We start from the raw sequence: 16120 nt of genomic DNA, 5'->3' as shown, positions 1-16120 counted from the left end.
AAATCTGCAGGAATCCATATAGCCACCACTGCCCTATTAAGTGGGTCGTGAGACCCCATAGCTAGAAAAGACTTCCACATGCTGTCCATTTCAGTTCTACCCCATATCTGTTGCAATCATAATCCTGGCTGGCATGAACCTAAATCCTAAACTGGTTTTTATTTTTCTTATTTTAAATATTTAATTGACAACATTGTATATATTTAAGATGGACAATGCAATGGTTTGATACATGTGTAGACTGTGTAATCTTACCACAATCAAATTAACACATCCATCATTAGCCATAGTTATCATTTGTGTGTGTAGAGGGCTGAAGACATTTAAAATCCACTGTTACCATACAGTGTTATTAACTATAGTCACCATGGTATCCATTAGCACTCACAACAATTCATCTTACAACAAAAAGTTATTACCCTTTTTACAAAGTTTTAGTCTGATCGGATGGTGACTACAGTTAATAGTAATGTGTCATATACCTGAAACATGCTGAGCAAGTAGATCTTAAATGTTCTCCACACAAATAATTAAGTACGTGAAGTGATGCATATGCTAATTAGGTTGATTTAAACATTTCACAACACATATATCAAAAAATTACATTGTTCATACATATATATGATTTATATTTGTCAATTATACCTTAACAAAACTGAACAATAATTTTAAAAATTTCATACCCTATGAACAATATCTCTCCACTTCCTCCACCCTTCAGCCCCTGACAACCACTGTTCTACTCTCTGCTTCTATGAGTTTTACTTTTTTAGATTACATACATAAGCGAGATTATATAGTATTTTTCTTTCTCTGTCTGGTTTATTTCGCTTAGCATAATATCCTCCAGGTTTACCCATGATGTAACAAATGGCAGAATGTCCTTATTTTTATGGCTGATAAATATTCCATGATACATGTGGCATCCATTAATGGACACTTCGATTATGTGTAGCCGTTGACTATTCTGAATAATGATGCAATCAACATGTGGTGCAGATATCTCTTCTATATACTGATTTCAAGTTATCAAGATATAGCCCCAGGAGTATATATTGCTGGAAAATATAATCATTCTATTTTTAATTTTTTGAGGAACTTCTATACTATTTTCCATAATGGCTGTGCCAACTTACATTCCCACTAATGGTGTACAAGGGTTTCCTTTCTCCATGCCCTGGCCAACACTTCTTATCTCTTGTCTTTTTGATAATAGCCATCCTGACAAGAGTGAGGCAATATCTCACTATGGTTTTGATTTGAATTTCCTTGATGATTTGCGATGTTGAACACCTTTTTCATATACCTGTTGGTCATTTGTATGTTTTATTTAGAAAAATGTCTATTCAGGTTTTTTGTTCATTTTTAAATCGGGTTTATTTGTATTTTTATATTGCCATATATATTGAGTTATTTGGATTCCTTATATATTTCCATATACCTTGTCAGATACATGGTTTGCAAATATTTTTCCCACTCTGTAGGTTGCCTTTTCATTTTGTTGATTTTTCTTTTTTGTTGAGATAGGGCCTTGCTCTGTCATCCAGGCTGCAGTGCACTGGCACGAATACAGCTCACTGCAGCCTGAACCTCCCAGGCTCAAGCAATCCTCCCACCTCAGCCTCACAAGTAACTGTGACTACAGGCATGCATCACCATGCCCAGCTAATTAAAAAAAAATGCAGAGATGGGGTCTCACTATGTTGGTGAGGCTGGTCTCAAACTACTGGGCTCAAGGCATCTTCCTGCCTCGGCCTCCCAAAGTGCTGGAATTACAGGCATTTGACATCATGCCCAGATGATTGTTTTCTTTTCTATGCAGAAGTTTTTTTTTTTAATTTGATGTAGTCCCACTTGTTTATTTTTGCTTTTATTGTCTATGCTTTTGGTGTCATATCCGAAAAGTGATTGCCAAGACCAATATCATGGAGTTTTCCCCTATTTTCTTCCAGGATTTTTATGGCTTCTGGTCTTACATTTAAATCTTTAATCTATGTCGAGTTAGTTTTTTAATATGGTATATAAGAAGTGTGCAATTTCATTCTTTTACACATGGATATCCAGTTTTCCCATCACCCTCTATTGAAGAGACTATCTTTTCCCCATTGTGTATTCTTGGCAGTCTTGTCAAAGTGTGATTAATCATATATGTATGGGTTCATTTCTGGGCTCTCTATTCCTGTCCATGAATATATGTGTCTGTTTGTGCCAGCACCGTGATGTTTTGATTACAATAGCTTTGTAATATATTTTAAAATCAGGGACTGTGATGCCTCCAGCTTTTTTGTTCTTTCTTAAGAATTGCTTTGGTTATTTGGGCTATGTAATGGTTCCATCCAAATTTAGATTGTTTTTTCTATTTCTGTGAAAAATGTCACTGGAATTTTGATAAGGATTGCATTAAGCATATAGACCTCTTTGGGTAGTATGAACATTTTAACAATATTAATTCTTCCAATCCAATCCACAGAATAGTTTTTCATGTATTTATGTCTCCAATTTCTTTATTCAATATCTTACAGATTTCAGATAGTTTGTCGTTAGTGTATAGAAAACAACTGATTTTTATATGTTGATTTTGTATCCTGAAATGTTATTGAATTCCTTTCTTAGTTCCAACAGTTTTTTGGTGATCTTTAGGGTTTTCTATATGTAATATCATGGCATCTGCAAATAATTTAACTTCTTTTTTATGACTTTAATGTCTTTGATTTCTGTGCCTTTTATCCCCTGTGTAAGGTCAATGCTCATTATTTACTTACATGATCACATTTCTAAGTAGACATTGTAATTATTCCCACTTTAATTAAAATGAAACTGAATATTAGAGAGATCAAGTGACTTGGCCCAGATGCTTCATTAACAAATGGTAAAGCCAGATTTAAATTCAGATCTTCCTTTCTCCAAAGCTCACGCTGTTCACTAGCAAACTATACTGTCATCTTTTAACTTAAAATATAGAATCTCATTAAAATGCATATTACCCTGGAGATTAAGAAGTGGGAAAGGAAGTGATAAGGGGATCCCAACAAAGGGAGTTTGTCCCTTACTGTAATCTCCTAGGACTGCTGTAACCAAGTACTGCTAAATATATGGTTTAAAAGGACAGAAATGTATTCTCTCACAGTTCTGGAGGTTAGAAACCAGAAATAAAGGTGTCAGCAGGCTCCTGCTCCCTCTAAGGACTCTATTTAAGAATGCTTTTGTGTCTTTTCCAGCTTCTGGTGATTACTGGCAGTTCTTGCTGTTCTTTGAACTGTAGCTTTATCATCCTAATATCTAATTCAGTTGTTACGTGGCCTTCTTTTCTCTGAGTCTTTGTGTTTCTATGTCTTCACATGGCCTTCCATAAAGGTGTCAGTCATTGGATATAGGGCTCACTGTACCTAGTATGATGTTATCTTAACTACTTATGTCTGTAAAGGCCCTATTTCTAAATACGGTCACATTTATTGGTACTGGGGTTTAGGACTTCAGTTTATCTTTACGGAGGACACAAGTTAACCCACAGCACTACCTTCCCATTTTCTTTTTTAGCTATGATTCCTTCAAAAGTTATGTTTGGGTTAGCTGGTGATTATTATATTTCTTGTAGGATGTAAAAAGACCATTAAAACTGTCTTCCCACTCAATACAAAGGATTTTTAAATAAATTAGTGGGCAGAACAAAATCTTCCATTGCCTTATATTTCCCCAGGCCTATCTTTTGAGCAAATATATGAGCTGTTCATTAAAAGAGCTGCATATCGGAGAGATGCTCATTGTGTGCAACTGCGCTCTACTACTAGAGAAGGAAAGGAAATAAGTAAGACCACCTAAAGCTACACAGAATATTCAGGGGGTGATATAGTGTTATCTTTCCTAGCGTAGTGCACATTGCTATTTGTTGATTGTTAAATAAACAAGGATCATTCTTCCCTTGGAAAGTCTCAGTATGGTTTGAGGAACCCTGGGAAATATCATGCCATCTCACTATTTCATTTGTACTTTTCTATTCTTTATTTATAAACTGCCTTGTTCCAACAATGATTTAAAATAACAAGCTATAATAAATGTAAACTAAAGAAAATAAAAGGATGTAGATGGTAATATTTTAGAGTCTGGTTCTTCCAAAACAAATGTTGTACTCTCCACTTGATCATTTTGGTGTCCCATAAATTAGTTAAAATTTGGGTATATTAAAAATATAGTGAAATGCTATAACTAGAATATTGTGTCGCTAATTGAATCCTGGAACAAATAGCTGTACTTTAAAGGGAAGTGATATATTTGAAAAGGATTGGTGAGTTGTTTTTATCTAATCTTTCTGGGTGCTAGATGCTTGGCTGCTTGCAATGAAACGTGGTCCTCAAAAAGTGAGGGACCTATGGCCTTTTGGTCATTTCTCCAGGGCAACCTGAGGCAAGAGAGCAGGCATGTATCAGGTCATACAACTGCCATCTATTTGCTGAACCCTGATCACAGAAACACTGTGCCACTTGTGATTCAAGTCAAGATCCACTTTCCTTGGTGACCAAGAAGCAGAAAGACGTTAATTTTCCTTTTTCAGTGTCAATATTTGCCATACCTGCTCTAGAATGGTGAAAATCCATTGGTCGAGAATGCTTCTCTTCTTCCCACTTGATTTAGGAAAAATAAGAGGTCCACTAAATCGTGTTTGTTTGTTTGTTTCCTTTTCCCTATGATTTTTTTTAAAAAAAATGGTTGAATTGTTTAAGTTGCCTTCATTAAGAGAAAAATGGTTCTTGGAAAAGCATTTATCATCAGTCATTATGTTGGGACAATAGGCATAAACTAGGATTTTCCCAGGCACCCCAGAACATGTGGCTATGCTGTATGTATCATCAGTGTATATTTATAGCATTGCAGCAAACTCTGATTCCGTAAAAGCAATTCTATGGTGAGCAGGTAGGAGGGATAGATTGGACAAGTTTGTTTCTCAGATGGTCTGACTCAATGGAAGGATAGATTTTAGAGAACCCAGTGTCATCAAGAGGTAGCATATTGTCCAAGCAGTCCTCCACCAGTACTTTCTTTCTGATGAATTTTGAAGCCTGAGCTCCTAGGAATCTGAGATTACCTTTCTTGAGAATTTCTTGGATTGAGGGTTTTCCAGATTCACAGTCAAATGCAGCATCTTAGCCTTTAATAATCAAATATAACCAAGTATAAATTGACCTTTTCTTTAAAGAAATGTATGGATGCCAACACACACTGAAATAGAAGGCCTTGCTTCATATGCTCTGATGTGAGCAACATTTGCTTCTACTTTGCAAGCAGTGAATGCTTTGGCTTATTGGCAGCTAGTCTCTCTCTACCTTTTCCACACTGTACATTTGTCTACCGGTTATCTGGGTGCTGAACAGACTCTGCCTGGAACTTTATGGCATATATTCTATGAGGCATTCCATCATCTTGATTTCATTGTCATTAAAAAGTCCCTGGCAACTCAGATGTTGAATGCTCATAGCAGGTCTGCCTGGTGGGGCACCTGTCCTCTTAGTCACCATTGGCTCTCTCAGCCATGGTTTCTTTTAATTGGCAATATTATCAAAACGTTCATTTCATTCATAATACCATCAACTTTTCTAGTCTGAAATAATTTCAAAGTTCATCAAGTTCACATACTTTTTTTTTAGAATTAGGGAAATTGAAGTGTAGAGGTCATATGAGCTCTTAGTAGCAAAGCCCGTAATAGAATCCAGACATCTTGACATCTAGCTTAATCTATTTTCTGCTTTTGTAAATTTCAGGCAGTTCTGCTGAAAAAGATTGAACACACTTGATTCACACATCCCTCTTCCTCAAACATCTTTTTATGGGTTAATTTCTGTCATTAAAAAATGTATTTTTCATGTCTCCCAGAATGTATCAACTGCAGGCAAGTTCAGGTAAAGTTCTCCATTTGATTTTTCAGTTGACTTACATGAATAGGATTTATTCTCCAGGCTTGATATCACCTGAGATATTATAGCTGTCATGACTTTGGAATGTATCTGGTTGTGGTCAGATAAATACTAAGCACCACCAGAGCTTCTTTAATCTGAAAATCTTCTAGAATGGGGGTCTGCAAACTGTAACCTGTGAGCCACATCTGGTATGCTGCCTGCTTTTGTAAATAGTTTTATCAACCATGCTCATTTGTTCACAAAGCCTGCTTTCAACTACACCGGCAGAGTTGAGTAGCAGTGACAGAGAATGTTTAGCCTGCACAGCTTGAAATATTTTGTCTGACCCTTTATAGAAAAGGTTTGCCAACTGCTGCTTTGGAAACTATAAAAATCCCTTCTAATAATCAAGATTCTGTTTGTTAGATACTATTTCTTTTTTATTTTCTACAAGAAAAGCATTAGGTAATTTTAGAGTCATGCTAAGGTTTGTAAATAGACAATTTAGTTAATGACTTCCAGAACAATCAATGATGTTTTCCTTTTTGTTGTATGGTGATTCTTCCTGTGTTCTTGAATATTCATTTTTCCTGAAAGCTGACAGGTAATTATAAATTGAAATAACATCTCTTACATAAACATGGATGGTTTCTCTTTTTACACGTAAGAACCTGAAGATACAAATGTGTCTTTGATTTGTGAATTGACATTTGCAAGGCCTTAATGAATTATCCATAAGAGGAATATGGGAGAAATCAACATGCTTTGAAATTACTCTTGAGTTTTGTGCCTACTCTTGTTCTTGCTGAAGATGCTTCTTGTTCTTGGTGAAGATGCAGAGGCAATAGATTTTTTTTTTAGTGATTATATTCATAGAATTGGCTTTGTAGTAAATTGCCAAAGTCTTGGATAATTTTTTGAGAAATTTTCAAGCAAATCTAATAAACAACCCGGCACCATTTATAAAGTTGACTTAATTTTGTTAGGTGCATTTCACCATTCAGCCTAATCATATTCTAAACACGAAATAAATATCTGCAATTTGTATGCTTAGTCTTTTTCTTCCAATTTTCTCCAGCAACACTGGTCAGTATTTCAATGACTTTTCTTAGTGTTGATATTTTAGGCAGTAGTTACTTTGTAACTGAATTCTGCAATGATTAATCACCATCACTCTGAAACTACCCTTCCTTCATCATAGTCATGAGTCGCTTAACAGTGGGAATATGTTTGAAAAAGTATTCCTTAGGTGATTTTGTCATTGTGCAAACATTATAGAATGTAAAAGATTTAAAAAACACAAAGGTACGCCTATGTAAGTTACTTCCTGTGACTGAAGCGTACAGGACTAAATATTGCTCTGGGTGAGTGAGTGAGTAGTGAGTGAATGTGAAGGCCTAGGACATTGCTGAACACTACTGGAGACTTTGTAAACACTATATAATCAGGCTACAGTACATTTATAAACAAATATTTTTTAATAATAAATTAACCTTACCTGTAATTTTTTACTTTATAAGCTTTTAATTTTTTAACTTTTTGATTCTTGTAATAACTTTCAGTTCAAAACACAAACACACTGTATAGCTGTACAAAAATATTTTCTTTCATTATATCATTATTCTATAGGCTTTTTTCCATTGCAAATTTATTTATTTTACTTTAAAACTTTTTGTTAAAAATTAAGACACAAACACACGTATTAGCCTAGACCTACAAAGGATCAAGATGATTAAGATATCATCAGGTGATAAAAATTTTTCAGCTCCATAATAAATCTTATGGAACCACCATCATATATGTGGTCTGTTCTTCACTAAAACATTGTTTGGTGCATAACTGTACTATAGTTGCTTATTTTAAAATCACTCTTTCATTTGACTGTATGTTCTGTGAAATCAGACACCAACTATATACTCTTCACTGTTGTATCCTCATTTCCTCATTTATTAGTAACTTCTTTATTCTGGACACATTATTGAGCATGCGCTATTGAGCTATGCTAATCCTGAAAAGGAGCAGTTTGAAGCAATCATGTCCCAGTCCTCCTGGAGTTGGCAATTATTTCCTAGCACAGTACTGAGCATGTAGAAATTGCTTAGAGTTCCTCATTGAAGAAATACATTAATGAAGGATATTAGTGTTTGGTACTAAATCAGTAACAATTACAGCTAATTTTCTTTTATTCCATAGCTACAAGCCTCACATCTCAATAAGTAAGACTCTTGACAACAAAAAGGATGAGAAATAGTATAGTTCAACACTCATCCACTACTAGAAAAATAATACCTCACATATTATGAATGATGCAGAAAAGCTGAACTTAAATTTCATTTCCCATTATAATTTTTAAGTAAACATTTGTATTTATTGGGTATAAATGCCAAGATATTTATAGGGGCCTCTAAAGGCCCATACAATCTGTCTCCCCTGGAATTATAACCCATATCCTACATCTCTCCCCTTCATTCATTCTGCTCTCACCACACTGGCCTCTTTGTTCTTCAATCATGTCAGATGTGTTTCTGCCTCTAGATCTTTATTCTCTTTCCTCTATCTGAAACATTCTTCTTCAAAGAATGCACAAGGCTTACATTCTCAGCTCCTTTGCTCAGATCTTACTTTACTCATGTTATCTTGTCAGAGACCCTTTCTCTGACTTCCCTATCATAAGTTTAATACCCCCCTCCCCAGGTACTAACTATACTCACTTTCTGCTGGCTTTACGCATTCATTTGTTTCTGCATTTATTTATTTTTATTTTTAATTCATCCTTCTGTCCATCCATTCATGTGTTCATTCACATATATTCAGCTATTTACATTCTTGGACCATAGTTACTACAGATTTAAGGGTCATTTGTATATATTACGAGAAGCAAAGTTATATCAACATGGGTAAGGTAATGGAGAGTGCCTTGGCAAAATACAAATACAAATTTAATGCTATTAACATTCAAAGGAGTAGTGGTCACTGAATATTTCAATAATACCAAAAAATCTAGTCTCTGTTTCTTAATAAATTTAGAACTCATCTGAACGAAAGCCATTGGCTACAAATGTTCATAGAATGGTTTCCAAATATTCTATGATCAATCTCTGTGCAACATTTGAGCAAATGTTGTGTGCAAATGACTCATGTATTTTTTTTCCGACATTTTAGGTCCTGAAGTATGACCTTTTCACTCTACTCCCAAATTTCAAATGGTTATGCTTACTAGAGTCCAGGCTGAACATTGTTCAGGGTTGAAACAGGTGAAAGCTAGAAGCTACAGACTTTTGCCTTTTGATCGTATTGTCTCAATGCAGAAGTCCTTGAAAGCATCTTTTAAATTTTATCAACCCAAATACCAAAACTTGCTGTACTCCCTGGAAAATGTTCTGAAAATTCTTAACCCACAGTGACAACTTCACCAAACCTAGGACCAGCAACTCAGGCATGCAAGTATGACATATTGTTTCCTATGCTATTCCTACATGGGCTTGGCTAAGATAAATACATCCTACTACATAAATCTCAATGTCTACGTGGAGTTATGTGAATTATGTTGTGTAAAAACAGGCCACCATTTCAAAATTCAAAATCACTACTTTGATAATGATAAGACTACATTAGAGGAAGCATATGCAGGTACAGCCTGACACCTCATCTAAACATTGTCTTGTAATCTACAAGCCAGAGGAGCCACTTGACTTTTAGTAGATGAGAAAACATGACACTTAGCTGTGGAGGGGAAATTGGACTTTATTGTTAGAAATTAGCCATTTGGGAAATTGTACTGATAACACATCTTAAAGGACTATGGTACTTATCCAGGACAATATTTTGACTAAAAATTATAATTTTTGTTCATAGAAGTGTTGCAAAATCTACAAAGAGATTACAGTGTTGTGAAGATTTTCTTTGGGAGAGAGGAATAAAACTTTAAGAATTTCTTCAAAAGTTGCATTTTATGTTTAAGAATATGAACCCAGTCTAGAGTTCTCTTGATTATGGATGCAGATTTTATTTTCACTGTGTGTAGATGTTTGTAGTCATCTTATATCCACATATAATTGTTTATTTGCATGTTCTGAGGGTACCACATAATTTTTGAACATGCCATGGAAAGTTATATTTTTCTCCCAGTCCAGCTGTTAGCTTGCTTAGTGTCCTTCTCAGACATCCCACACACTCTTTGGTTGCTGTTGGAGACAGTTTGATACCACAGTCTGTGATCATGGACCCTTCTGCCCAGGGAATGCATGACACATTTGCTGTTAGAGAACTGTAGTTCACAAGCCCAAGCCTAACAGGTCTCCCTAAGCTTGCATGGTTCCACAAGAAAGCAGGAAGTAAAGGGTGGTTGAGTAGAACCTGTTGGTTTGCAGATCTCATTCCTAGTTTAGAGTAAATCAGTCACAGAAGATGCTGAAGGCAGCTGGTTTCTCAATCTCATCTGAAAATTGTAGTTCTATCATAATATATTTTCTACGGTAAGTAGAAATATATATGATTGAATCTATTTCCATTAGTTTTCTCATTTAATAAATTAAGTCAACATTCTGTCTTTCACCTTGAGGCTTTCTCTCATCAACAAATACATAATTGAGCTTTATTAGAAGCTATGAGCTTCTTCAGTGGCCTGCATTTTGCCTTGGATCCCAGTACTGGATATCCTACTAGAAATGTTGGCAGTTCTTTCCTAAAGCCATGTTGAAGCCTTCAGTCCAGGAACATATGACCAAGGAGCAAGCCAAGAGCAAGGGCAGAGTCAACTGAATGGCACAATCAGCAAATTTGGGGTAAGTCAACTTTTCCTAGACCCTAGCCTTGGCACTAGCTCCACTGCATTCATTTCATAGATGCTGTTCTCATGGCCTTAATATTTTCTCCAGGACCTTGTAAAACAATATGCATGGGATCATCAAAATCTGTGATGATTTCCATCAGGAGCCACAAACATCCTATCCCATGTTATTATCATTAAGATTATGTAGAAGTCATTGAAATTGTGGTTAGAAACAAATGTGGTATCCATTTGTAGATGTAATTGTTAATGGGATTTAGTCTTGAGAAAATACTTTACAAAGGTTGAAGCAAATCCTTTATTATCTGGATTATTTTTCTAGAAATCATCTCTGCTTCTGCCTACAGAGCTCAGAGACAGGCTAGACATGGATCAAAATTCCCATGTCTGCAAATGTAGGGCTGAAGCACAGGTAAACAACAGGTTAACTAATATTGACTTTAGTAAAACAAGTGTCATCTCAATTGCTTTCTCATATCTGTGAACTCTAAATGATGATATAGGCTACAACCACCAAAATCAGAAGAATCATTTCTGACAACAGCACTCCTGAAGAAATAGGATAGCCATAGTAATAACAAAGCAAGTGTTTTGTATTATACCTCAGGGCAGAGTTTTGTTTGCTTTTCAAGGAAATGGGATTAATAAAGAACTAGAAGGATTTTATTCCGAGTCTAGTTAGAGCACATCTCACATTCTTGATCTGTTTGAATATATTACGGCAACTGGGAAAATAATATAGTAATCTAAATCATAGGTACTCTGGATTTGTGTGGCAGGCAGAAATAAGACATAGGTTCAGAAGAAATGTATGCAAAATAGTTACAGGTTCTCTGTGAATGCCAGAAGATACATAAGCCAGATAAGATTTCTAGAATCATTGAAAGAACTGTTCCTTCTAAAGTATCCATCTTAGAGCTAATGATATCTCTTTTCCTCCTTATCATCCTGGTAAGGAAATGAAAGTCGGCTATGTAGGAACTTGTTTGGTGGGCTTCTATCAAGCAGCTGGTTTATTTATTGACATTAGGATTAGGTATATGGTATACTAGTGCCTGAGTTTTTATGAGGTTATTTCCAATATACTCTGCTTGATATCATCTTTGCTGGACAAGGAAGTAGAACTGACAGTTTGAATATCAGCTTCTTTCCTGGTTTTACATTTGAAAGATTTGTTTGCAGAAATATTCATATATATGTATTATATATATGTTATATATATAATATGAATGACTTTCATGTACAATTAAAGATATTTTTAAATTATAAGTTATAAATTATAATTATAAATTAATATAATTATAAATTATAATAAACTATTCCTGTAATTATTATAATAACTATACATTATAATAAACTGTTGCATTCTCATGCAACTCTATTCCCTGTTAAGCAACTAGGGTCATCCTTTTGATCCTAGATATGAATCTGCTCTGGCAAACCAGAGGCTTCTATACCACCTGCAAGGGTCTCATCATTAGCCATATATTATCTCAGGGTCCTCTACAGTGTCTCTTTTTATATTCACTTCCATGGAGGAAATGATGTCAATCACCAAATCAAGAGAATTCTTTGGGTTCTTTATTATAAGGGGATTAATCTCATTCGTGAGGGCTACACCCACGTGACCTAATCACGTCCCAAAGCCTCCACCTCCTAATACCATCATCTTCGGGGTTAGGATTTCAACATATGAATTTTGTGGAGACACACATATTCAGACAGTAGCACTTATATTTTGGTGATCCCTCAGAAAATTAAAAGTAGAATTACTGTATGATCTAGCAATTCCATGCCTGCATGTATACCCCCAAAAATGGAAAGCAGGATCCTAAAGAGATATTTGTATACCCTTTATCATAACATAATTATTCACAATAGCACTTCAGGTGTCTATAAGCACCTCAGGTGTCTATAAGCAGGTGAATGGATAAACAAAATGTGGCATATACATACCAGGAAATTTTACTTAACCTTATAAAGGAAGGAAATTGTGACATATGCTACATCCTGGATGGATTTTGAGGAAATTATCTATGTGAAATAAACCTGTCACAAAAACACAAATACTGTGTTGTTTTATTTATATGAGATACGTAGAGTAGTCACATTTATTAAAAACAAAAGTAGTAGGGTGGTTGCCAGGAATCCAGGAAAGGGAAGAATAGGAATTGTTGTTTAATGGGCATAGAGTTTCAGTTTCTCAAGATGAAAAGAGTTCTGGAGATTGATTGTACAACAATGTGAATACACTTAACACTACTCAACTGTGCACTTAAACAGAGCTAAGATGATAAATTTTACATGTGTTATTATGCCACAATTAAAAATAAAATATAATACTCACATATTAATGCCACACTTGATATTTTATATCTTCTTGGTAATCTTTAAAACAATTTCATTCATTTTCAGGGCACCAGTCCAGAGCAAGAGGTTCATCAAGGGTCATTTCTGTTTTGTTAGGTTTTGTTTTGTTTTCTCTAGGATTCAAGTCTCCCCCTGTTCTATGTGTGGAACACTTTCTCTTGTCTGCCTGGCAAATCTTCAACAAGACCCCATACACTCTGACATCAAGGAGGATATTGTCCCAGAGCTTTCTCCCAAGATACTCAAACCTGGTGGTTTGCAGGCATGAGGTGGCCACCACCAACCTTTAGTCAATAGCCAGCAGGCTCTGCATGGGCATCAGCCCTTGGACACAAAAGTGACTAAAAGGAGCTGCTAAATGCCCCAGTGTGAGCACCAGTAGGGCTTCTGAGAAGAAAGGGCAGCAGAGTACCAGGAGGAGAAGCCTAAAGAACAAAATGCATTTGCTGATCCTGGGGGAACTTGCAGTTTCTATGCCCTTGATACTGTTACCAAGCTGAGCAAGAGGGAGAAGAAGCAGTGCTCAGCGAGTAAGTCCTTGACCAGGCCTTCTGTACCCTGAGATTTGCCACAAGCTGTTTCAGCCCCAGCTGTTGCAAGCAGGATGAGCAAGCCAGAATATTCACCTGGCCATCCACTCCAGTAGTGACAAGGTGTGTCGAACAGTGTCTGCAGCTTGGGTCATTTCAGGTACACGAGGATAGAAGACATCTCAGAGACTAGCCCAAACTTCTCACTTTACATATGAAGAAAACTGAGGTCCACATTCATAGATTTACAGTTCAGTGCTTACTTTACTTTGTTTGAAATAAGTTATGTGTCAAAAAAAGTGGGGGTGATGTGGAGAGTATTAAAATAGTACTGAGCTCCAAAGGAAGAATTTCTAGTATCTTACTCTCTCCTATTCCCAAGCCTTCCCCTTTCTTCCTAATGGAAGGGAAAATTCGTCACTTCCATGGTCTTCTTTTTCTTGCTTTCGAACTGGAGAAAGCCCACCCGTATTTTACCTTTCTTCTCTCCCTTCAGTAAAAAAGAGTATGGTAAGTAAAGTACAATATTCTTCACACACCAAGATAAAACCCAGGCATCTTTCTCCTCCTCTCTCCTCTCCAGAATCTACCCCAGCAGCCAGGCTGGAGAAGCTGTCTAGGTGATCTCCCTTAACATTATCATAAGCAAACATTCTTTCTTGGTTTGGGTCTCTCTATGATTATTACCTTTGTTCTAGTCCTTCCTTCACATCATAAGATAAGGTCTAAGTTTTAGGTTTGAATCGTCCCAGACAAATGCAGAATGTCTAGTCTCTCCTGTCTACAGCACTTCAACATTTAAATTGAGCTACCTTAAAAATAAGTTTACTACGTTGGGCATGGTGCCACATGCCTGTAATCCCAGCATTTTGGGAGGGTACACTGGGAAGATCACTTGAAGCCAGGAGTTTGAGATCAGCCTGGGCAACAAATGAGACTCCGTCTCTTAAAAAAAAAAAAAAAGAAAGAAAGAAAAAAGATAAAAAGAAAATTAGCCAGGCATGCTGACACATGCCTACAAGCCCAGCTACTTGGGAGCTGAGGAGAGAACATTGCTTGAGCCCAGGAGTTCAAGGCTGCACTGAGCTATGATCTTCCCACTGTATTCCAGCCCATGTAATAGAACGAGACCATCTCAAAAATAAAATAAAATAAAATAAAATAAATAAAAACAAGGAAGTTTACTAAATGTTCTAGTCCAGTTTATAAAATACTTTTCATTTTATATTTGATACCTAAGTCACTGCTTAAAAAATTTTTTTTGTCCAGGCACAGTGGTTCACTCCTATAATCTGAGCACTTTGGGAAGTTGAGGCAAATGGATTTCTTGAGCCAAGGTGTTCAAGAATCCCATCTCTCCAAATAAAAGTATCTAATTCAAGTATCTATTGGCGTGTGTGTGTGTGTGTGTGAAGGTGTGCAGGGAAAATGCACCTATCTTCATAGATTAATGTTACTTAGCATCCCTGGGAAAATAGTAACTCTGACTACAGAAAAAAACAATCTCCAATTTAAAAAAGTTTTTTATATAACTTCCAAGGTCAATGGTTACCTTATTTAATTTCAGACGATAACCAGAACTTCTTGAAATTTTAAAGGATGGCTAAGTTGTTAACCAGGGAAAAACTGTGATTAAATTCTTACTGTAAAGAGCCAGATCAAGACAAGTGAATATATTTCAAGGAAATGACTGCATTAAGGAATCAATATATAGTTACAAGAGCTTTCCAGTGAGTCTACCATCCACAGAGTAAAACATTTTCTACAACTATTATATCAATATGTGGCAAATAATATCTTAAGATTTATTCACAAGTTGTTCCCACTTGAATATGTAGCCTCTTCTTTGAAATTGTGCTTTAAAGTGATCATTTGTAAGCATAAGAGTAACTGCAATTCTTGTGTCTTTCATTTCAAAATGTTAGAAGTCATTGGTGAATACATGGGTAAAGATGAAAGAAATTAATGATTGCTAGATATATACTTCAGGTTTTAATTAACTTATGTCAGTGATTTATAAATAGTTGTTCTGTGGAACACAGAGTCTGAAAAATGTCTTAACAGAAAAATTAAATGTTCTGTTAAAAGCAATGAATTTTGGAAACACTGCATTACTGTAATGAGGAATATTAAAGAGATTTTGATTTGGAGATAGCCAAGGGATTTGGATTTGGGGATATAATATAACCAAGTGGGGTTCATCCCAGGTAAGAGAATTTAATTTAATATTTAAAATCTATTAGTAATAATGATTTTCTCAATGGAAAAAAGAAAATTTAATATAATTAAACACATATAATAAATACTCTCAACATACTTGAAGCAGAAGAAAACCTTCTCAGTCTGGTGAAGAGTTTCAACACAAAGGCATCAGATAGCATAATTCTTCATGGTTAAATAAGTATTGAATAGTGTCCTTTGATTTTAGGAAGTAGACAAGGATATGTATGATCTCATTTTTGTATCTGGCTTCTTTCATTTAGCATAATGCTTTTGAGATTCATCCACATTGTTTCAAATATTAATAGTTCGCTGCCTTTGTT

At 35.6% G+C, this 16120-nt stretch overlaps 1 long non-coding RNA gene across 1 annotated transcript in view; it reads right to left on the bottom strand.

Moving 5' to 3' along the window:
- LOC109028526 (uncharacterized) overlaps window positions 1-13185 on the bottom strand; it is a 48536-nt gene extending 35351 nt beyond the window's left edge. Inside the window, exon 1 of the long non-coding RNA XR_002007536.2 lies at window positions 13025-13185. This is a non-coding gene — a long non-coding RNA (uncharacterized lncRNA). The remainder of the gene's footprint in view (window positions 1-13024) is intronic.
- Window positions 13186-16120: the final 2935 nt, after the last annotated feature.

This window comes from Gorilla gorilla, chromosome 8 (genome assembly GCF_029281585.2).
Source record: "Gorilla gorilla gorilla isolate KB3781 chromosome 8, NHGRI_mGorGor1-v2.1_pri, whole genome shotgun sequence".
NCBI lineage: Eukaryota > Metazoa > Chordata > Mammalia > Primates > Hominidae > Gorilla > Gorilla gorilla.
The sequence above is the reverse complement of the archived record's forward strand: the minus strand, read 5'-3'. Positions and strand labels throughout refer to the sequence as shown.